Below are 23711 nucleotides of genomic sequence, written 5' to 3' on the forward strand. Positions count from 1 at the left end.
CCCCCCCCCCCCATGCTCCTTTGCTACTGGCGAGCTCAAACACTGCAATCATTGTTGGATTTTGAACTTTTCAACTATGTAATTACGACCCATTATTTTAGTGTCTTCTTTGATCTGTATTCCCTCCAGCTAAAGAATTCTGGCTTTTTTTCATGCTGCAGTGATTTTAGGCTATAATTATTTCTGATGTGTGTGTGTGTGGTGGGGGGGTTGTTCTATTTGGTAATTGAAATGGGAGCAGTCATGAGGTTAAGTATCAAAGTCCAGTGCTCTGCAAAACTTAGTGGTGGCAGCATTTTACCAGTTTAGTGTGTGTGCCGCAGCTGTGAGTGCCTGCTCACTAATCATGTAGAGTTCACTCATGTGCGTGTGTCCACTGCTGCCCAGACCAGTCCCTATTAAATAATGTTCCTTTGTCGCAGTCATAACAAAATTGCAACAATAACATTTACTCAACTTTCTTGAATGATAAGATTTCCATTTGCCTTCAAAGAATATTGGGGTTCTAACATATTGGCTTTTATTTTAGCAAGTAACATTTTGTTAGACCGTTATGTTACACAGAGGAATGATCAGCTCACTTTAACATAGAAAAGTGAAAAACAAAATAATGCACTGGATCTAATACTGGCCAAAACCATAAATGTAGGGATTGGAGAGTAAGCAGTGGGATCACTGTATCCTTTCTTTGTGTGGGTTTGAGAGAGATAGAAATATACATGAGTGTGAGCAGCCAGTGTTATTCAGAGTTCACATCTGAATTTTGCATCCTGCTGGTCCACACATGAAAAAATAATCCAGAGAGGGGCAAAGTAAATGTGTATTAAGCCAGACAGCAAAACACAAACATACAGAAATCCGATGAGAAATTCAATCCCCTTTGAATACATTAAATTTGGTAGTGCAGGTTATTGATGTACTAATTGCGCAGATATCGATTGCGTCCCTCTTTACATTTTCAGGGGAGCCTCTAGTCGATGTGGCGTGAACAGCCGGTGTTTTTTTCTCTTGGTACATGTGAGCAAACGGAGGGGAAAAAAGCAAACGGGAGCAAAAAACAAGATCAGAGGTTTCACATGAAGAAACGATACTTATACCTAACTGACGCTTAACAGCCAAACATCATCAGTCGTGATGTCAGTTAAGAAGTGTGTGGAGGGATTTCTACATGAAACTGTAACATCTTCAACACTGCTGTCCCGGCGTAAAGATCAACATGCAGACATGTCTATTAAATACAGGCATTTAGATTCGGAGTCACTCAAATTGGCATGTGTTGTATTGAGGTCTTACGAATCTAGTAAAAAAAAAAGATTTATTGTATGATATGGTCACATGTACATAATCATATTTAACACCTGCAACCCTTTGCTTTTTTTCCTCCCTCAATATTCACTGTGTATTTTAGGTTAGAGAGGATCCGGTAGTCGGACTTTAATTAATTAGTTTAGATTTAAGTATTCCTCTGCTATTACAGCCGCCTCCAGAATGAATAGGCATCCTTTGATAGGGACATGATTGTTATGGTTGATGACACTCATGACTTAATGTCTTCCAGTTGGCCTAATGCCTGTCTTCCAGATGGCACTGTGCCTGGCAGCCACAGCGAATTGGTGTTCCTTTTTCCTTTGTTTACATTTACATTAAAATTCATGTTGTTCATACAATTTTGCCATCACTCAGTGCAAAACTTCTATCGCTTGAACATTATTGACACCATGCCTATAATTGGTTTTATCTCACATTTCTCAGCTATCTCCCATTTTTTTTCATCAAAAGCTTGACAGGATGGTTTTAGCTTTTTTCTCATCTCTGACAAAGGGGATTCTTTGGCCACTGGAGGATGTGAGTCTCCTTGAGCAGCTCCACATCTCACCAAAGTTCACTACCTGAGCAGCAAAAATGGGTGAATTCAAACTGCTGAACACAACTAGGAGTGACGTTGCCTGCATCTCAGCGCTTTTTCTCTGAAAAACTTGGTTATCATCTGCCATCCCAGATGGTGTGGTAGACCCACAAGACTACACGCTGATGCAGGGAGTTATGTGATACATAACTCAGCATAAAAACCAACGGAGGAACAAGAGGTTACTTTTCCACTATATTAGTATGTGTCATATTAGACTCCTGGCCAACCAGTCTTAATAAAACAGTTTTTTCTGTTGTTTCCAGGATTAAGGTGTTGGCGTCTGTTAGCACTGAATTATACAATAAGAGTGCCAACAAGTGAGGCATATATTACAAACTGGATACGGCATTGCATCACAAATCTTCGGGACATGTGAGGGTGAGAATCTGAAATCCTTTTGGCTATAAAACAAAATCGCCCTAATAACTCCCGAACACTGTAGCTCACTTTAAGCAGTGATTACAGATTATAACTAGAAAATGGCAAGCTACAGTACAGTACTCTGTGGTAGCTTCACTTCAGGACAACTTGGACCGGACTTATTCTTGGGTGACCCCAACTGTACTGCAAGTTTCATGAGAGTAGCCTACACTCTAACTCCTACATGCCGAGCTATACGAGTTCTACCGACTTTACAGAGCTTATGGTGTAATTTCCATATGCACTGTATGCTGCAAAAACCATCCTGCTTAAACAGACAAGCACACTCAGTCAGACACTTACAGAGGTGCTCTGGAGCAACAAATAATATTCCAAAGAAATGTCTTTCCAAATAGAATCAAAGCGTTTCACTGTCTGAGTGGACAGAGGACATACATTCCACCAGTGAAAAATCATGCAGCACATAGGCTCATGCTGTGATCATGCAATAGTCCAGATGGTTCCCGCACAGAGAAAAAAAGTGAAGGCAGTCTGTACCACAGTATGGTAGTGGACCTTCAAAGACAGTCTAAAACTGGGTCCACTGTTATCTACATCTCATGCAAAGACGTTTAGCTCTGCAGCGAAGGAATACAGTCAAGGCAGAATTGTTCAGGAGTGGAAATCGAGGCTTTAAAAAAAACACCACAGAAGTCCGCCTGCCACTGCGGGACCAAAAGCCAGCTGATTAAGACCATGAGGGGTGCCAAGTGTAAGAGCCACAACACTGGACTGGAGAGTCGGTGTTTCATGACTCATGCTCAGCGTGGCCGTCAGTCCTCAGACTCACAAGCGGCAGGAAAAGCTCACCCGAGCATACCCCTTCACCTGCCAATGACCTCTCCAGATAAGAGTGTCCCCAAGAGACAGTGGGTCTCACTCCTGTCCACCCTGTCGCCGCAGAGTGTGTTGTCACTGGGGGTCGGCGATTCAGTCAAATGCAGGAGGGACTTGATGGATAGAGGAAGTATGGATGCTCCACTCTCTACTGTTAAATATAGACTTGCGAATAAACAGCAAATACATAGATAGATAGATAGATAGATAGATAGATAGATCAATAGATAGATAGATAAATTGATATTTTCATACACTATAAAAAAAAGTGCATTAGATTTTTTTAGAAATAAAAATAAAGATATGCAGAAACCTCTAAAAGAAAATATAGACGACCTGAATTGTAATAACGGGTAGGCGGATGTCTCCTCACATTAAGCCTACTCTCCTGTTCCTTCTGATCCCTTCCTTATCGTACGGGTCTACCATTTCCTCCAGTGCCATTTTGAATGACAGTGGACACCCAAATTCTTCCTAGCAACTTCAGGCAATCCTTTAGCCTCACATCTCCCCTAAAGGCTCCAAACCCAGTGCCAGTGCCGAAGGTGAAAGACTCCTGTGGCAGCTCAGCATCAGTCAACTTGCAAGGTCTGATTGAGACTTGCCTGGAGCCCTCACATCGTGCTCCACCCAGCTGACCCCATTGTTCAAGAGATCATTTAAACTTATACATGGCTACAATTAGCATCCCTTCCTGTGTCAAACTGCGCACAGTTGGCCTCGTTCCCGAGAGGGATACAATCCCCTTCTTTAATGATGGCAGGGGTCCTCAACCCCATGCTAAGACCCTGTTCATTCAGCCGGTCTTCTAAAACGGCAACTACCATTGCTTTGGTGTGTTTCCTTTCCACCACAGGCAGTTGTCAAACTGTCTGCAGGAATGTTGACATTTAATAGACTAGAGGAGTGCATAGTATAAGGTTAATTGGTGCATTGTAATCTCAGTGTTGGGCACAAGGCATCTCTATTAATTGAATACTAATGCAGTTTATGTGGTTATCAAATAAATACATATATATTGGCTTGGACCAATTTGGATATTATAGAATTTGCTTATGTTAATTATTATTGAGGAAAATGAAGGGTAGAAAATATTGAAGTAAATCTGAATAGGAGATTTATATGAAAAAAATTACATTTATAAAGCAGCATTCAATCGATCATCAGTATTTCCTAAGAAGGTATTGAAGGAGATTTATTGTTGATTTTTAAGATTTAAATGTCATTTTTTGTCTTAAAGCAGAAGAGCTAGAAAAACATGTGGAAGTTTGTGTCTGTATACTTTATTTGCCGTTATAACGCATAATTAAGGGTTAGGGTTAGTGCTTCAAAAAGTCAGGTATTTAGAACATGAACAATATAATTGTGTTGCTGAGCATGTGCCCCTGTCCTGGTTACCATAGAGACAGACTATCTACTGAGTCAACTCAGGGACCGACTCGGTGACATTTGCTCTTTAAGTTGGCCGCTCCACAGGTCCAGCAGAAATGACGACAGCATAGAATTAACCGAGTCATAATTGTGAAATTACCGATGTGTTAAGATTAAATAAATGGCCTGTTATCTACAAATGGCTTGTTTTGGTTTGGCACTGAATGCAGGGGAGCCTCTGTTTCAGGAACAGTCGGCTGCCTCCTCTGCAGGACCAGAGTTTTCACCTGTTACCTGGTACAAATCAAGCCCGAGAATTTCTGCTGAGGGATGTGCTCTCGTCGGCTCCGCCACAGTGTGGAAAGATAACGGATAATTTAATGATTTTCTCAACTGATGTGATTTGATGTATTGGCTGACTCTGCGCCTTTGGCTAGTATAACAGGTGAAATCCATTTCCCTCCCACTAGCTTGATTTATGACGGGAGGTATCACAGCTCTGGGTCTTCTTACAGCTAATCTGCCGATAGAATTTACTGCAAAATCTTACCCTGCACACTTCTAGTGGCTGTAAACCCCGGCTATTGGTAATGAGAAAGTAATGGCCTTTGGTTGAAAACACTTGTTATGGGTATGGGTAGTTGATTTAGCTATTCGTGCAGGTTTCTCCACACACAGACACACTGATGGAGGGTCACTAGTAGCACATAAAAACACCCATTGAATGCACCGCCATCAAAAAGGCTGCACTGCCAACGTGTTTAAAAGGGAGATATGAACTCAGTCACAGGTCATACACTTTGGATTTTTTGTTGCTTTGTGTATGTTACTAAAAAGCAGAGGTTTGGTTAAATTTCCTCAAAGGGATATTTGGCTGCTTTGGTGTTAGTTTGTGAAAGCGGGGGCTCTCAAGTAGCAGTCAGGGCAGTCGTGTCATAAAAACCATTCAAGCCCTTTCTGTGATAGGATCTTTACCAAATGGCAAACAGTTAGCCCATTACATGACACTAGATGAATAGATAGATGGATGAATAGAAATATGGATGAATAGAAAGATGGACAGACAGATAGACGGATAGACAGACAGACAGACAGATAGATAGATAGATGGACAGATAGACAGAAAGATACATAGATATAGCTCAGGTCATCCCATTCATCGGATCCATGTCTCGCAGACAGTTTCTCATATATGGGCTACTAGTGGGTCACAGGCCTGTTCTGATCCGCTCTGTTGTGACGGTCTACAGTGTGTGTGGGAACTTCCGACATCTCTATGTAGAGCAGACCATTATAATGTGCCTGGTGGTCGGTGGAGTGGCAAGAAGCAACACCCCAGCCCCTCACTGGAGGAGAGAGGAGATTACCCGTGCGGATGCGCTGATCAAAGATTTGTTCTTCTTTTTCTTTTTTTAATATTCTATTCCTTCTCCAATTATATGCACCAATCCCCTCCATAGGAAAACTGTCGATTGGTTATTAACGCCGGCAGACTATACTTCAAAATTAGGGCTATTTGCGCAGAAATCGTTACTCGTGAGTAAACAGGGCTCCAAATAAAGATCCACTGATACAGGCAATTAGTATGATGATGTTTGCAGTAAGTATAAAAAGGAGATGGGGGCGAGATGGAGACGGTTGTATACGAATGGATCAGATTATCTGCTCCACGGAATCACAGAGGTGGAAATATAAAAAATAAAATGCAATTACGCGATCGCAGGTCCAGATCACATTGCAGCGCGTTCATTCATACTGTAGCTGAAGTGCAATGGTCCGCGGACTTGAGGCCATTACGCACGGTGGCTCGACCTCCAGTCCAGTCGGATGCGCTTTAATTGCGCCGGATCGTTTTTTGTTTAACAATCGCGAGGCGAGTCATTATCGCTTGAGACACATCTGGACTGTTGCCTCCCGCATCAACCTGTAACACCGAGCAGCTGCTGCGTGTGTCGGCTTCTCTTATCGCAAAGTGCACCGCGGACAACTTGTTGTAATAACAGTCCCTCGGGACCATGCGCGGTCTGCGCAATCACTCCATTCAAGTCAGACGCGATTTCCGAAGAAACTTCATTCATATCACCACACACATTCCCCACAGAATGGGACAAACTTTCTCTGGGCATTCTGCGGTGTCGTGTCAGTACCTGATCCAGAGAGTTCTCGTTGTCCGCTCGTCGCGTAACCGTCCGCAGCTGATGCGTCCGCCACCGGTGCTCCCAGAGGCAGGTGTCTATAACCCTCAAACCTCCATCACAGCGCTGGCAGCGACAATCACTTCAAAAAATCCATGAACTTTACGCGTCGAAAAAATGTAAGGATCCCGTATTTTAGTCGTACTGTGGAAACGTCGGCATCGGTCTGTCCGTAAGTTCTGAGCGGGTTTTGCGTGGCTATTTTAAGACAGGGCTGGGAAACGAGCAGTCTCATTCCATAAGGAGAGCCCACCGTCTGTCATCCTTCATTCAGTCCCCCAATTGATGCCCGCCGAGATTATAATAACGCACGCGTTGTTGCATCCCTTTGGTCCCAAGTTTCTTCCAAAAGCGTTCCCCCCCCTGATGCCTCAGAGCGCACTCCTCGGACGCACCGGGTGTCTGAGCGATGGCAGCGTAAATGGCATTTTTTTTTATTTTGCAAACAGCTGAGCGGTCCTCAAGAAGAAGCCCATCTGAAGCTTTTCCAGAGAGCAAGTGGTGAGATGCTGTTAGTTACTCTCCCTCTCTCTCTCTCCCTCCCTCCCCCTCTCTCGCTCTCTCTCTCTCTCTGTACTCATCAGAGCGTGGGAGGAGGTGGGGCTCCCATCCACCGCAGCACACACTAACTTCATCCTCCAACACCGCTGCTTACCAGGGAAATACTGTGATTCCTACAGCTTTACGGAGATCTCATCAAACTGGGTCAGCATAAACATGAGGGGAGGAAGATGCCTCTTCTTTTGTTCCCCCCCCCCCCCCCCCCCTTTCAAATGAGCGTCTCATGTAATCACAGTGCGCATCCTTCACTTCTTCTTTTTTTTACGCCTGCTCCTAATAACCATCACGTTTATGTAAAAATGTCCAACTTGTCCTAATGTGATGTAACAGGTAGCCGGCACTGACAGTTTACTTGTTGATATGCATTCCATGTAGCCACACGAGAGGGCCTAAAATGGAAGCAGCCCCGGCCACTATTTATTCATTTGGCGCCACCCTCAGGCGGTTATAATAACGAGAGGGGAAGTATCACAGTCTTGTGCATTAGCTCTGGGGGAAATCAGGGGGAATGGGATCTTAACACTGCCTGGTGTTGGAGTGATGTGCATGTGAAAATGTTAAGTGGAGAGAAGCCCCTATCAACTGCACAGGAAAAGAAAGAGGCAATGCTCTTGGTGTGTGGAATAAACTCGTTAGGTCTGGCAGCATCTATTAAAACTGCGGCAGGGTAATTACCAACTTAAAAAAAAAAAAAAAGATGCTCTTGCTCAGGGTTATGAATCAGTGTGGCTCAGCAAGGGGTGAAATCCATCCCACGCCACGGTTGCTCTCTCTCCCCTTTCTCCCCAAACGCTGATGCCATGTGAGCATAACTGCTTTGAGCAGCGAGCCGGCAACAATGAGTCAAACACGGGTTTTGTCACAAAGGAAAGCCTTAAGCAATGTCCTCTGGAGAAAACTTGATTTCCTATCTTCCCCAGCCATTCCCCAGCAAGGAGTTTATCAGAGTGTTTCCAGTCTGTGATCCTTTACTCCTCCCCCATCTCTCATTAGCTGCAAACACACAGCTGTTGGGTTACCTCTCCAGGGCTCCCATTAAGAGCTGCCACTCAGGCTCGCCGCGTCCCTGAGCCAATCATGTGAGAGCTCCCGCCCACGCACTGCCACGCTATGCTGCTCTTCACCAGCCATACTAATAACATTTAAGTATTTTCACAGGTGGCCCGTGAGTCTAAGAAGAAGAGGGCCGATAGAAAGAGAGGAGGTGGTGGTGGTGGCTGTGAGGAAACACATCAACAGACGTTACCACTTAGAGGAATGAAATAAACAGGGCATTCCGGTGCTGAGTGACCAGCCGTCTGAATCAAATAATTACATTTCACATCAACATGTTCAAAAGCCTCATTAAGAAAAGGGGGTTATGTGATTGCAAACAATTTAAATTCATCATCTTTTCAGTTAGCAGAAAATTGAAATTGGCGATCTTGAGCTGTTTAATTGAATATTTTCTCTCAAACTGTTTAGCCGTGTGTTTTGGGCAACTAATCACATTAAAGAAAATGAGAAACCAAGGCAATGTTTTAATATAATCACACTTCAGGTCTTTGCAAACCAAATCCCTGTACTTCCCGTGTGTTTTTTACAATCCGTCATCCTATAAACCTTTCACACTGAGTCAGATGGAGCATCATTGTTCTATTTGTTGCAAAAAGTCACGGTAGGAGATAAAGTGAGCAAGGAGGATGATTTTGTGAACCCTCTCACTTCTTTAAAAAAGAAGAAGAACACTGGGACTATTCGATCTTGAGAAGCCGTCAGGAACAAGGAGAATTTCATCTTCTGATCAAGAGCTGCAACAGTTCACTTCCAAGTCTATTTCAGGATGTCAGTAGTCCAGGTAGATTCGCTAACCGGAACTGAGACTCCAAGAAAAAGAAGGAAAAAACACATTTCTGTGAGCCAATGGATCCCGAACAGCTCAAGCAACTCCCTGAAGCTCCTCTGATAGATGCAAAAATCAAAGCAAATCGAAACTTGTACGAAACCTTAAATGACAAACACAAGTTTCAGAATCTGTGTGAAAATTGATAAACAAAGCGCCAGGATGAAAAAATACAGACTTGGTTTCCTAGGAACTTTATCTGTATGTGGTATTTATTGGAGTCATCGCCTTTCTTCAACCACACAATAGCTCTGCCATTTCAGTTATACACTATAAGAGTGTCTGGAGATCCTATGTCATGTGAAGCCTTTATTTGTCACCTCAAAGAACGTCTCACCTGCTTCTCCGTGGCCATATTCAAGAATGAGAGAGGTAAATCAAGGACAAGGCGAAGAGAATCTGTGCATCAGGGACAAAGAAAGAGAGAGAGAGAATGCTCCTAAACTCTCCCTGAATCCCCCGAAGAGTCTGCCCACTATGCAAGACGCTGGCCAGCACCTCGTCATCACCAAGCTCTGCCTTTTTTTTTTCTTTTTTTTTCAAATCTGTCTTAGTCATACAAACAAATATAATCATCCCTTAAGTGTTTTGCATTTTTTTTTTCTGAGACCCATCTGCATTTTCGTCGAGCGATGCCGGAAACTTTGAAGCTCAGTGCTCTCGAATAGAGGCAGACAGAATGGCAGGATTCCAAGTTCATGGTTTGAATGCCATTGCGGTGCGCAGTAACACGGTGTGTGAATGTGATCTGTATACATTTACATCTATTCTCTTATCACAAGCCACACCTGGAGGACGACCCCCCCCCCCCCACACCCTGCGTGCACAAACTCAGACACAGACACATCACACACACACACCTATCACCCCACAATCACACCCACACACACACACCTATCACCCATACACACACACACACACACACACATTTTTGCAGGTGTATAAGGAGAAAAGACAAATATTCGTCGAAACAGACTGATGCAAAGATACACCCACACACACACATATATATATATATATATATAGGTATATAATGCAAATATAGATGTCATATGTAAACAGAGAAATAAATTGGTAAAATAAAAGCTGCAGCAGAATTTGAAGACTAAATCCACGCTGAATGAGAATGGGCAAATATCTGCCGCTGCTGATCTGCTCTCTATAGATACAAATAGTCAAGGATGTTGTAGCCTCTGGTCACATCAGTCAGCGATGCCCGATGCAGATGTTGTGCCTCTGACAGGTGATTGAAAACATCGTGGGGAAGCAAGGCTGGACGTTTTAAGCCCACAGGCACCGGCACAGCAGCAGTTTTCCACCATAATGTGATTCGGTGTGGATTTACTCTTTAAATGTCACCACAAAAAAAAAAGAGAAAGAATCCAGTCAGGGGGGATATTTCATCCTCAGCTATGGAGAGAAACATCCTTTACCTGCCTCACATTTCCTTTTCTCTACTCAGGCAGACAGCGGGTAAAAGGACGTGTTGGATTCGGATTTGTAGCACATCCACTTGTGGAGCGGGAGCAGTCACAGATGGGTTGACCGAGGGATTGAAGGAGCAGTGATGCGAAAAGGAACTTTATGATTCTTGAACAGTTCAGCAGAGACTGAAAGCCCGGCAATACAGAGTCATCATTTTAGTGTGGGGGGGGAATCAATAAAGTGTCGTAAATCTGATTTACGAAATGTGTTCATCCTAACTGGAGTAATTTCAACAGTTTTTTGTGAATTAATACATAAAAAAAAATATATATATATAATTATGGAATATCTCCAAACCTAGGCCTTTCATTCCGTAATGGGGTATGCACATCCATTCATCTTCTTCAGTTTTAATTCCTTGTTTAATTAGTACTTCTTCAGCTGTAACAGTTTGATCATAAAAGCAAGTCTCTTCTGTAGCCAGCCCAATTCCAGTAAAATTTCCTACATGACTAATTTCTGCTTTAGTTTGATATTCTGCTGCACAAATGATGTAATAACATAATCGTGCATGGTCCAATAGGCTGAGGAAATATTGTTTTTGTAATATCACAATAGGACAGACTTTTTTGGGGTATCTCCAATTCATGTTTTTGTACTCACGTGTACGGGGGCCGAGACATCTCACGTCAAGTGCATTATGGAATACACAAATGCAAATGCTACACAATGGAAACAAGTCTAGCCGTTGTTTGTGAAAACATGGACAAGCCAGTCTACTCTTAAAGTGTGATGCTTGTTTATTGGAGGTGCTACGGTTCAGGTGTGTTCTTCCTTTGTGGCTGCTCTATGCACCCCTGTATCCCCTTAAATACACAAGCATCAGATTGGATTAACTACAGCTCGCATGAACGCAGTAGAAAGGAAAAAGAAAAATACTCATCAGCAGGAAGTAACTCCGCTCATTGTCAACATTGCGGCTGCGTTTTCCGTTGTACAGCTTTTGTGGCTTTCGGAGTCACGTTGTCACTATTGCATTTGTGTTGTGGCCCTTTCAGGTTTTCCATTGATTCTCGTGCGAGATGTGTCAGCCGCCGTACACCCGAATCGAATTCTGTAGATAATATCACAAATCTCTTGTCGAGAGAAAGAAAGAGAGGAAGAATATTTTTCTGAGGGTCAGGTGTAATCTTTCAACTGAAACGTGTTGACAACTGATTTCTTAATGGCATGCTGGCATTTTTAAGGAGATTTAAAAGAGGTGTTTACAAAGCTGTCAGCACCACATTAACAAGTCACGGTCTGTCCTGTCGTGATTTAGCCTTCACTGTGTGTGTGTGTGTGTGTGTGTGTGTGTGTTTAATGGGGGGGACAAGGCAGGTACTTTTGTTCAGATAGAGTTAAAAAAAGATAAAGGGTTAGGGTTAGGGGTTGTGCTAAACCTTGTATGAGTAGAAAGATAAGGCTGGTGATGGTCATGGGTTAACACCGTACTAACACCCAGTCCCTTTCTTCTTCCTGAGTGAGATCTGACCCTCGGCTTTCCTCACAGCACCAAAAGCGCAGGTGTAAGTTCACAGAGATTCCACTGGCAGCCTCCGTCTCATAGCTATTATTTACCGGGAGAATATACAGTGAACTTAAATCAAAACAAGCGAGAGCATTTGGACTTATGTTTGGCCCCGTGTGGTTTGGTTAATTAACAGAATGGTCTCTCTATCAAGCGGAGAGTATTAAGAGGGGGGAAGGATCTGCATCACTCCCCTCTCTCCTGTAAGGAAAAAAAAAGCAATGTGTGAATTTGAGAAAACGAGGGGCTTTTTGGAAAGCAGCTCTCTCCATTGTTCACAAAGCACGGACTTCCAAACTAGAAACCAACGAGAATGAGTGCAAATTAATTTTCTACAACAGTGTGCGCAATGAGTTTACTGTGCACTGTAGGGATGAGTAATCCTGTTACTGTCACGTAAATACGTCTCTTCCTTAGACTCTCTTTATCTGGTTCCGTGCGTATACTCCAGGTTCCATGTAGCAGGGTTGGATGTCAGTGTATGTCTCTTGTAGGGGGATGAGGGGGAGGGGGGGGGGGGGGTGCTGCTGCTGCTGCTGCAGTGTGTCTAACCACGCCAGGAGCTACACTACTTTGCATTTGCTTCCCCTCGCTCATTGTTTATGTTTGCCACTGGGCTGGGATTATAACCCAACGACAGTCAGGCATGCAACCGCAGCAACAATACCATTTCAGATAGTCGAACAGAGGGCTTCAAGAACTCCTGCAGTCATTTGCCGCACAGGCCCGACTGCTAACCCTAAAGAAAGAGAGGGAGAGAGAGAGGGAGAGGGAGCTAATTAAGATGCATACTGTTTTGGTCTTATGCTTTTTAAAAAGATTAATTTATGTACAAATTCATGCATAAATAATGCAGATTGGAATAGGTTGGCCAATAGCATTCACCTAGTTTAGCAGGCTGAATTAAGGGATCAACTAATTGGGTGGTGTAAGGAATTATTTTGCTTTATTTTCCAAACTTCTCTTTTTTTATTATATTTTTTTATTATTATTTTCTGTGTATTGTGCCAAACAATTCAGCTGATTACACTCTCGCTCTAATGGGGCTGGGAGGGTTTGAGGATTGTTATGCTCGAGTTGAAGTAATTGCAGGAAAATAGCACAGTTCTGTAAGCTCTTAGCCACGAGCTTTAATATGGGCACAGTATCATCCACTTGTATAAACTCTCACTGGGCTACATCTGGAATGAAAAACAAAAAGCATGGAAATAGCCATCTGCTTTTTGTTTGCTCATTCTCATGTCCAAACCCAAATTAGCAAAGTAGTTAATAAAATAATAGCATAACCATAAATTGAACTAGGTATTGTAACATCTTTATAGTGATGTACTTCCAGATTAATATCTGCCTTATTTACTATGGTGAGGACGAAGTCGCACGAGATGACACTTGTGTTGAGTCCAATCTGAGCTACAGAGTTAATAAAAAGACCTGCTTGCTATCTATGATGCCCGTTACCAGTTTGGTTGCAGATCAGGTTGTGAACCGCTCTAAAGTTAGAGGCAACTGAGCACACTAAACTAAAAGCCCTGTTTTCATCACATGTTTAGATACAAAAGTATTTTCAATTTTAAATTCATTATCACGACTGATGTGGTTTTAATATTAAAGCTTTCATTTTGACCTGAAACAAAATCCAATATAAGACTTAAGATGTGTTTGAGGAAATACATGGGTTTTCCAGGGGAATGACTTCGGACAGATATAGCTGCCTCTGTATTGACTTGCATTGTTATTTTCATTATTAGATGTTAGCAAAATGAGATATCATGACTGTAATAATGTTCAAAATCAGATTCAGGCCTCTGAAGAAATCAAGGCGAGGGCTAAAGCAGGATATCACTTTTGTTTATTATTTTCAAATTATAACGCACATGAAATAATAACAATAAAAAAAAACTGTGTGGATTGCCTTTTCCGTCAGTCTGATACACAAGTCCAGTCGCATGCTATGAAGTAATAATTCGTTTATTTGACAATACGTTTAACAATTTAATCAAGATTAATTAAATATGTAGGTGAGGCATAGGTGCAGGATGTACGTCAAGCCCTGTTGACGTAGACCACTGTTGGCCAACTGTGATTGGTCAGCTCGGTAGCATGTCTCGTCCATGTCCCTCTGACAATCCACTGTTTTTATCTTTAAGATGGTGAAATGGGACGTTTTTTAATTGTTTTGTTGATTTCTCAAAAGATAATTCACCAATCCTGCATCAGGCTGATACATATGAGTGTGCACAATTTGTTGAAGATCCCCAACAAATTGTGAGTTTAAATGTGGTTTCCTAAGGGATCTGTGGGGCCTCGGTTGGAAGTATGGACTCTTTGAGTGCCCTTATCTTTAATAGCACACACCATATGAACTGCCACAGCACTAAGCCACACACTGATTTTAAAGATCATTTGGTTTAGTTTAGATATTTATCTCTTTTAGCCTTACTTGAAATACAAAGCTAGGTCTATTGTAGAGATGAGAACAGTTAGTCACTCATATGACAATGACATCCGACACATTCAAACAGCCTGTAGCTAATTAACCATACAAAGAACAGTTTCATCGGAGTACATCATTCCCACAGACAGTAAGCCTACACACAATGTAAAATATTTCATTTCCTCCTAATTCTTTCGCCCCACAATTTTAGAGTTGCATTAGCATCTAAAAGGCAGCTTGCCAAGGCAGTGTGTCAGTGTGTGTAGCGGGGCAGCCTCTCACGCACCACATATTTCAGTGGTTTTGTCATTTTGCAGGTCTTCAACTCTCAAGAGCACCTTTTTAACGCGGCACAACTCAGCTACAGCTGCCAAGATCTCGTGGAGATTGGCAGAGGGAGTTCGATGGACTACCCGGCATAAAATGAAGATGTGCAGCATCTTTGTTTTTCAATGAAATGTGCCTACACAGCGACAGCCGAGGCTTACCCGCTACCGAGATGCCAGGTAATCATCAGTGTCTGGTGTAACATTGGACTGTTTTCATATCTATAAGGAAATGAGGGAGAGTTCTATGGTTATCGTCGAGGCAGAACCACTGAGAACTAAACAGCAACATCGACAAGCAACAAACCTCTGCCTATTTTTCATCTCTGCTGGTGATTTCAGTCATGGTCACAAAATCTAATTTCTGCCATTATGTCGGGTTCGGACCCTGTATATTTTACTACACTCACCCTTAAATGTAGAGTGAGCCATTTTAATTCAGTCCACTTTTTGTCAAATTGTGTTAATATGTCCTAATGGTCCGCTGGCTGTGTGTTTTGTGTGTATGCTGTCAAATTATATTTTGATTACACAGCCCTGGCTCTGTATTTGGTGAAAGATTGATTGCTAGATTACCTGAACACCACAACACTGCTCCAGCCAATCAGCAACAAGGGTATCCGTGCACAAGAGATATATTCATAAGCAGTATATCCTAAAGGTACACTGATCCATCACCTGTGACTTTAAACCGAGATATTGCAATCATGCCTCTGCCGTCTGCTAATGAGGGCCTCAGATAACATACACCACCATTACTGTTTCAGGACAACTACTGTTAGCAGCTGGAAAGGCTAACACCCCTATCTCACAGGATGTTACACCGACAATCATGTTCAAAGTAGCGGCAAAAAACGCTGAGAGCTGAAGCGCCACAGAGTAGAGCTAACCTAATTAAAATGAGAAAATATAGCAACGACACAGCGGTATGTAACGTTCTCAGAGCAGGTAGCAGCCAGTCCTCACACCGATGGTGCAGCGGTTAATGCTATTATTGTGTTATTGAAATAATATATTGAATGTTATGATTATCATTGTAGCCCATTTTCATTATCTCCACCTTTAATACTCTGTTGTCTAATCCGTGTAGCACCCAAGGTCCCAGAGGAACAACTCTCCTTCCGACCCATTCTATGTCAATCTGTTCCAAGTTGAAAATCCATGTCTTTGATAAAACCAATTCAGTTATATTTACGACGTATTTTTCCCATTCAATACCCGTGCTGCTTGGGTTGGTTCCAGACAAAGCATCGTGCAGGTTATCATTATCTGCACCTTATTGTGAATATACAGACACGAGTTCAAGAGGTGCAGCCCTACAGTTTTTCATGTGTCAGACCTGGTGAGACGACTGAATAAAGTATTCTGAAGCCACGTGGGTTAAATCCTCAGCAATTTGCAATGCTATTCAAGCTTCAAAGTCCTGTGTTACATTCCAATGAGTTGATTTTCCTTTATTACATTTTTCTGTGCAATTCAAATTAAATTTGAATGGAACTCCTTGCAGAGAAAAACACCACTGTGGTCTAATTTGGTGTATTAAGTTAATCTGTGCTGCAATTCTGTAGCTCTGTTTGTTCCGTGTTACAACCTGGGGCAAACTGTGAGGGGCTGAGTCACAGCACAAACTTCCAAACAGCAAAACAGACGTGATTTAAGGCGTTTTTCAAACCTGAGAGTGCAAAGTCTGACCCAAGGTTCATGTCTTTGCTATATCTTATACATTTGATCCTGCTAGATTGGATTTTACGTTGCAATTTATGAGCAGACTAAAGACTTTTGTACAACATACGCACGTCGCTTCATCATCTAACTTTCCAGGGATTGGTTTGTAAATGCTGTGTGTTTTTTAGGCGGGGGAGCGGGTAGTAGTCGTTTGTTTTTAATGGTAAAAACTCATAAACTGGTTCATTTCCTTGCTAATGTTATTATTATGATATTACCAACAGCATCACCAACCTTCGTGTTGTACCTGACAATGAATTTGCCGAAAGAACACAAGCAGTCCTGAAGAGCAGCTTCCTGAAAAGCCGGTATTTTGGTTTTGGCAAAATTGAAAAGCACGAAAGTCTAGAACCCATCTAGTTAGGTGTGGACATTCTCTTAACAATTGCCTTGCAACAGCCCCTATTACGTTCGAGCTTATACTATGGGGCTTTTGTTTGTAGTAATGCAGTATATGATTTTATGTTTCATTAGGCATTTCTATTATTCTGTCTCTAACCTGTACATAAAGTGTTTTGAGGCTAGTAAGAAACCTGTGGTAGAAGCAATGGGTTTACATTTTGACACTGGCAAATTTATTATTTTCATGGAAAAACCAATATAAATAAAGATATATCCACTCTTACATCATTGAGGTGGATGTTTAGAGTCTGAAGAGGGAACTATTTTATCAGGAACTAAAGCTTCAGAGGCTGGTAAGTATACGGTCGGTGGTTTTTCCTGAACAAACTCAATGTGATGAGCATTATCATGGGTTTATAAAAGCGGAAAAAGTCATAAATAATAGCTCCGTCTACTAAATCTCACTGCTCAGCGAACCAAAGCCTTGGTGTGCTGTCTGGTGTCAGTAATAGTCATATACCAAAGAAATGATTGTTTTCCTCTTCTCAGTAGAAGCCAAAATGGCACTTATCCAAAGGAAGAGGCACAAATCAAGTGTTTCCACTGGAGTAGACCACATTGGTCAGAAGGAAAGTAACACGAGAGCGGGCCTTTATCGGTGCACACCCTCGTGGTCTTACAAGGCATTTGGATAAAAAACATTCAGCGAATGACATCTATAAAGGAATAGCCACTGGCTGGAAATGAAAGATTTTTTTTCTTGCTTTATTGTGCATCCAAATAGCTTCTTGAAAAATACAGAGGCTGGAGGCTGCCAATAGAATTCTTTGGGGAAAGAGAGAAAGCAGAACATCTGGCCTCAAATTTCTAATTAGATTTACCATTGGGATTTCTTTCATTTTACATACCGTTTCTTTTTTTTCATTTCCTTGAGGAGTTGTTGACATCATGATGCGAAAGAATAAATAATTAAATATGTATATAGAAAATAGCCGCTTAAAGTGGAGTGCCATTTATTTTGGGAATTCATACTCAATTATAATTTGACTGTCAAAAGGGCCTAAAATAGCAGCTCCAAAGATCTCAGCATGTTATAATAAATGATGCTGCAAGGACTTGAGTGCGTCTTTGTACCAAAACCACAAACTACGACTTGGATTTAGGGCATGATCGCAATGTCTGAAGCTACTATGTAAACAAGCAAAGTTATTTTGTCAGTTTGTTTGTTTGATTTGAGGTTTTATACGCTCAAATTAGACTGGTTCAATTGATGTGCAACCGGCACTGAAGCAGAAAATGCTCTGTTATCTATTGAAAGTACCCTGGAGAGAGTTTCCATCACGCAGGGAGGGGAAACTGCCGCCTCGCTGCTCTAAACGGGTGCAAAGTTTGGGGCATTAATCTTTCCTCAAGCATTGTTTGAGCAGTCACGATTTTACTTTGTATTTCAGGACATCCGTGCCTTTGCATAAGCTTGAGTAGCTCATACCTTTATTTATTGAAAGGGGGAGTATTTGATAAGCCTTTTCCATTATTCGGGCTTGATGCATAGCTCTGTAATGCAAAGTCCTGTGAGCTATTTTTCTGCTGACTTGAGCTTTGACATACGGTAAAAAAACATCTTATTTTCTCTGTTCCCTGTGGGTGCTGAAAAACTTCAAACTTTAGTAACTGGTTATATGAGTGTATCTCAAGGTCTTTCATTTTACACTTTCTTAGCATTTTATTCAAAGTTTTGAAATTCAATAGAATATAGATCCCTATGTACACCTCAGTATCCCTTTATCAGTTATCTCAAGAACTTTAGCAATAACACATAACTTTTTCTGAGTATCTGTATCTCTTCTCTCATTGTAGGACTGTTTTCTTAGACACGCACAGCCAGGCCAACCACAGTTAACAGATTGTGACCTCATACTGTTGCTTGGAAAATACTCAACTATGTGTTCAAAAGGCATTGATCTGGTAATTCTGAAATGAGCCCCAGGCAATATGTTGAACTAAAATGCACCCACATTTCAGAAAAGACAGTGGTCATATTGGGAAATTGGTCTTGAATATTTATTTCACTGGGAAGACTGTGAAGGACAAGATGATTCTTGAGCTATCGCGTTGATGAGAACAGGACGAGCAGACAGGAAATTTGATGCCTCGGGCCGCTGGCTTTCACCAGTGTGGAGGCATAAATAAAGGTTGAATGAATGAACCATAGACTGTATATAAATATGTAATTTCATTCTTATCACACTTGTGTTTGTTCAAGTGTTGTGTTTGTTTCTGTAAGCTTGGTTTTCGTTACTTATTAATGCTATAAAAAAAACTGGTGAAACGTCAGGGTGGACAGCTGAGACTGACTCCCAGTTAGTGCATGTTTTCTATCTTTATATACAGTCTATTGGTGGGAACACGTGGCCCACGTGACATCAGGAAATGAAGGAAGTCCTGATGGCTCATTTCAAGGCACAGTATCTGCATACGGGCATTCCTCCATAACTCTAGAGCTTTGATTCACACAGGTTGAACTTGACTGTAGGACCACAACCTGTTTTATCACAAAAACACATCTCACTTTCTTCAGTATAAGACCTTTAAAGCACTTAACAGGACTGTGAATCATGAATGTATCTAAGATGCTTTAATTTAACTTTTGAAGTTGCATAAAAAAAGATACATTATTGAGTATGGCAGGCAATAGCACACTTTGTAAAATGCTCACAATTCAATGCAATCAGCTGGAGGTGGCAACGTGTTTAGTCTAATTGCTAATTGCCTAATCGGCTAATGGCATCTGTAATTTGAGCACTCCATACATTACTGCGTGTCGTGATTTGAATCACAGGGTAATGAAGTCCCACCATTACTCATCGCTCTGAGTTCTCACAGTCTGGATATGTTCCAACACCTGGCTGCAGCCGCTCCATATGTGGGCCGGACACAAAATAGCACTGAGAGCACAGGGACTGCCAGGGACTAAGCAGGTGTTTAAGTAGCATGAATGAAAAGGATGATGGGACATTTTGTGGTAGGAATCAGTGCAAATACTTGCAAGCTAGGATAAGAAGCTTCCACGTCAAGGATTGGTGCTAAAAACAGTTTATTCTAATGAATGATGTAAATATTGTAATGATGCAGATGTGTTCAGCCACATTCGACATCTTCTGCACTTTTGTCCGTCCTGGGAGAGGGATCCCTCACATGTGGCTCTCTCTGAGGCTTCCGAGTTTTTTCCCCCCTGTTATTTGTTGTTAGTTTTGCCTTACTCTTGTTGAGGGTTGAGGACAGAGGATATTGCACCTCGCTAAGCCCTACGAGACAGATTTTGATCGCTGAATATGGGCTATACAAAAGAAGGTACTGGGTTCAAGAACATGTTCCTGTCAGCCGTCAACAACTGAAGTTGACAAATCAATTTCCTTTTTAAATGACAGTTCAGCTGCCAAAGGACCTGGAGCTTGGATATTACAACCAAACATAACATTTTTTTGAAAAACTGCGGCACAAGTTAAGCACGTATTCGTCTACACCAACATTTTGAGTAAATTTTTTTAGCTGGACTTAAACAACCTGCATTTTTTACCATTTATGAGAATTTCTCTTCATTTTTACTTTATTCTCATTCTACTCCCTCTAACCCTCACATTTTACAAAAATAATTCTGGTTGAAAAAGTGTTGGTAAATGTTCTGCCATTGACCTTGCGGAGCGATAACTAAATGTTCTCTGTTGGATTTGACAGATTGAGTTAAGCCTTTGTGCGGCATTAATCAATAAAACTGGTTTGATACTTTCTCAGTTAAAAACAGTTCTAAATCAGATAAACTCATTTTCTTCTATGTTCTATGCCTTTAATTTTGGGGCGTATGTAAACTACTGAGTGCTATTCGAGTTAAAGAGTGAAGTAATTTGTAATTGCTTCACAAATACAGCCGTATTCTTTTTCTTTAGTTAATTAATTAAATATTCAGAAATGAAATTCCAAATGTGACCGATATTTCACCGAGGATTACATGATACTAATTAAATGATATAAGTTAAAGACATCCAATGATGAAATCAGAAGTGCATTGACTCTTCTACTAATATAATCTCCCCAGGTAGGATGTTCATGAAGCCTAAGGGCCAAGGAAGCGGAGTCTGAACTGCCTTTGGTCTTGGGTGTAGACTGCAGAATGGCCGGGGGGGCTCTGAGCTTGTCAAGATACATACTTGCTAAGGTTAAAAGATCAGAGGTAGCTTCACTCAGACATACCGGAGTGTTACAGGTCATCAGTACAACATACAATCGCAAACTCGAACAGAGACAACCAGGCCGAAGAAGCTCTATGGTCTGACACGTGTGTTGTCTTCTTTAATTGTCTGACAGCAGGTTTGGTCACCATCTGGAGCCATGCCTCACTCAATTGCGTTGCAGTTGTCAGGGTGAGGTATTTCAACCCGATACAACCTCACCGCAACCTCATATTTGATTAATCTGGAGTGGGTTGCTGCTACGGCTGAAAAGTTTGGCCTCCATCACAGCCAACCTCCGCCTTCATAGTTTAGAGTCTGAACCAGACTCAAGTGTTTAAAATGTTACAAAATCGTACTTAATATCTTGCTTTTGGCTCAGACTTGTATAAAGCCAGGTCTAAGAGATTTACATATTTGCAATGAATGGTTTAATCATGACTGATGAAGCTTAACTTTTAAAAACATTTTGTTTGGTATGTAATGTTTTTTGTTCATTTTTTGTTCAATTTTAACACCATCTGATGTTTCTGTTTAACAGTATATGGATGAAGTCCCAAAAGTTGAGGTGAACATTAGTAAAATACTTGCAAGCAAAATGCCCGGGATCTTGCCCACTTTGGATGGTTCATGTGCAAATCTACATCTACGTCCCACTGAAGTGAAGTCATATAATCTATGTCCACTTAATTTCAGATTGTATTGAGGCTTAAAAAGAGATGTCTTTAAAACTTTGACATTTTGAGTTAAGAATACAAACTATACAAAATAAGTGTAATCCGATTATCATTGTTTGCTCGGGCTCCTGAGCCAAACAACTCTCCACAGGTCCAGCTTCGGGACGTAGGCCATCCAGAACAGAATGGACTTATTGGAATGGGGATCCGAAAGATACTACAATTATTGTGTTTTTAAAGTCTGGTCTGAGAGGCTGCACAAAGGGCCAGTATGAGATTACAATTTTTTTTAGCTTTAAATGGTAAATGCTTAATTACCCAGTGGAGTTCCACATCAAAGAAATAAAAACTGAAAAAGTGCACGTCCCCGTTCAGTCTCCCAAATTAAACCAAACAATTTCATGACTATACCTTTTATGCAAACTGTGAGTTTACTTAGCACTCTCATAATATCTGATATTGCCATGGAACAGTGAATGGTGAAACTGTTCCTGTCAGCTTACTTGCAGTATTGTGAACAATGTGCCATGCTATTATGTGTCCCTATGTTAATGCAGATGAGGCATTTCATTTTATACTGTGGATGTTTGTATAATTACCGCCTGTGTGCCAAATGGACCTGAGGAAATATGTCTAAATAAAGTACATCAGATTAATGCATGATGATATATGGAGCAAAGTACAGCAACATTTTTATGTTATAATTAATCTCATATGAACGATTTTGTTTTGTTCTGTGTCAAGCAACAAGACAAGTTTATCACTGTAGTCACCTGTTTGAGAAAGGCACTGTTGTTTTCTGACAGCTGTCTAACCTTGAACTGGGACAACATGTGATCACCATGAGAATTAAAATTTATAAAACTGTGTTCGGGAAGTGCATGAATCGCAGAACACATTATTGTTCCGTGAGCAACAAGATGCTTCTTGGTAATTTTCTATATGTTCTGTAAATTTGTTCAAAGATTATCCCAGCATTCTTCCTGCATGACAATAAAAAAACACAATGCCAGCTCATTGGATCCTGTTATTGTTGTTTTTTTGGCTGTAACTATTTGTTGATGTTGTTGATCTTATTCTATGTTATTTTATTGTACAGCACTCTGGTTGTTTTTTAATGTGCTTTATAAATATACTTGATTTGATTTGACTTTTTTTTGTAATTTCCTCTCTTGTATATTGTTCGCTTCCAGAAAACCAATGCAGGCCCCGTCACGTCTCTGTTGTACTGTCAGATTTATACCTTTTTTTTTCTTTTCTTGCCAACTTTCACAAGTGAAAATGGTGTGCAAAGGATGGTTTCTGTCTAGTATCATAATGAAAACACCTACAATAAATCTGCTGTTTTTCTCACATGCAGCCTGCAACACTGTTGGTGTGAAGAGAAACTAAGGCCTGGGATGTACACCTTGCCTCACAAAACATTTTCTAAAGGTTTTTTTTTCTACAGTGAGAAAGCTGGTCTAATATTATTGTTAAGCCAAAGGAGTCAGAAGATGTTTGTAGTGCCGACCCGAGACGATTTTCATCCATCTCTGCAATCCCTCTCAGATCATTATTTCTTATTCTTAGCATACAGATTTACTTTTTAGTTGATTCTTACAGATTCTTATCCACATACTGTTTCTAGCAGATGGTTGTTCAGAGTGAAAGAAGCTTTGATTAGTACATAATACACTACCTATGTACACTTTTTGATAGACAACACTTCATCTTGACAACATAATATGAGACACACATAACATTATAACCTTGTTATTGTTCTACACCAAAAACAGTATAATAGTAGCTTGTAAATAAGCAGAAAGTTG

This window comes from Pleuronectes platessa, chromosome 15 (assembly GCF_947347685.1).
Source record: "Pleuronectes platessa chromosome 15, fPlePla1.1, whole genome shotgun sequence".
NCBI classification, from domain to species: Eukaryota; Metazoa; Chordata; class Actinopteri; order Pleuronectiformes; family Pleuronectidae; genus Pleuronectes; species Pleuronectes platessa.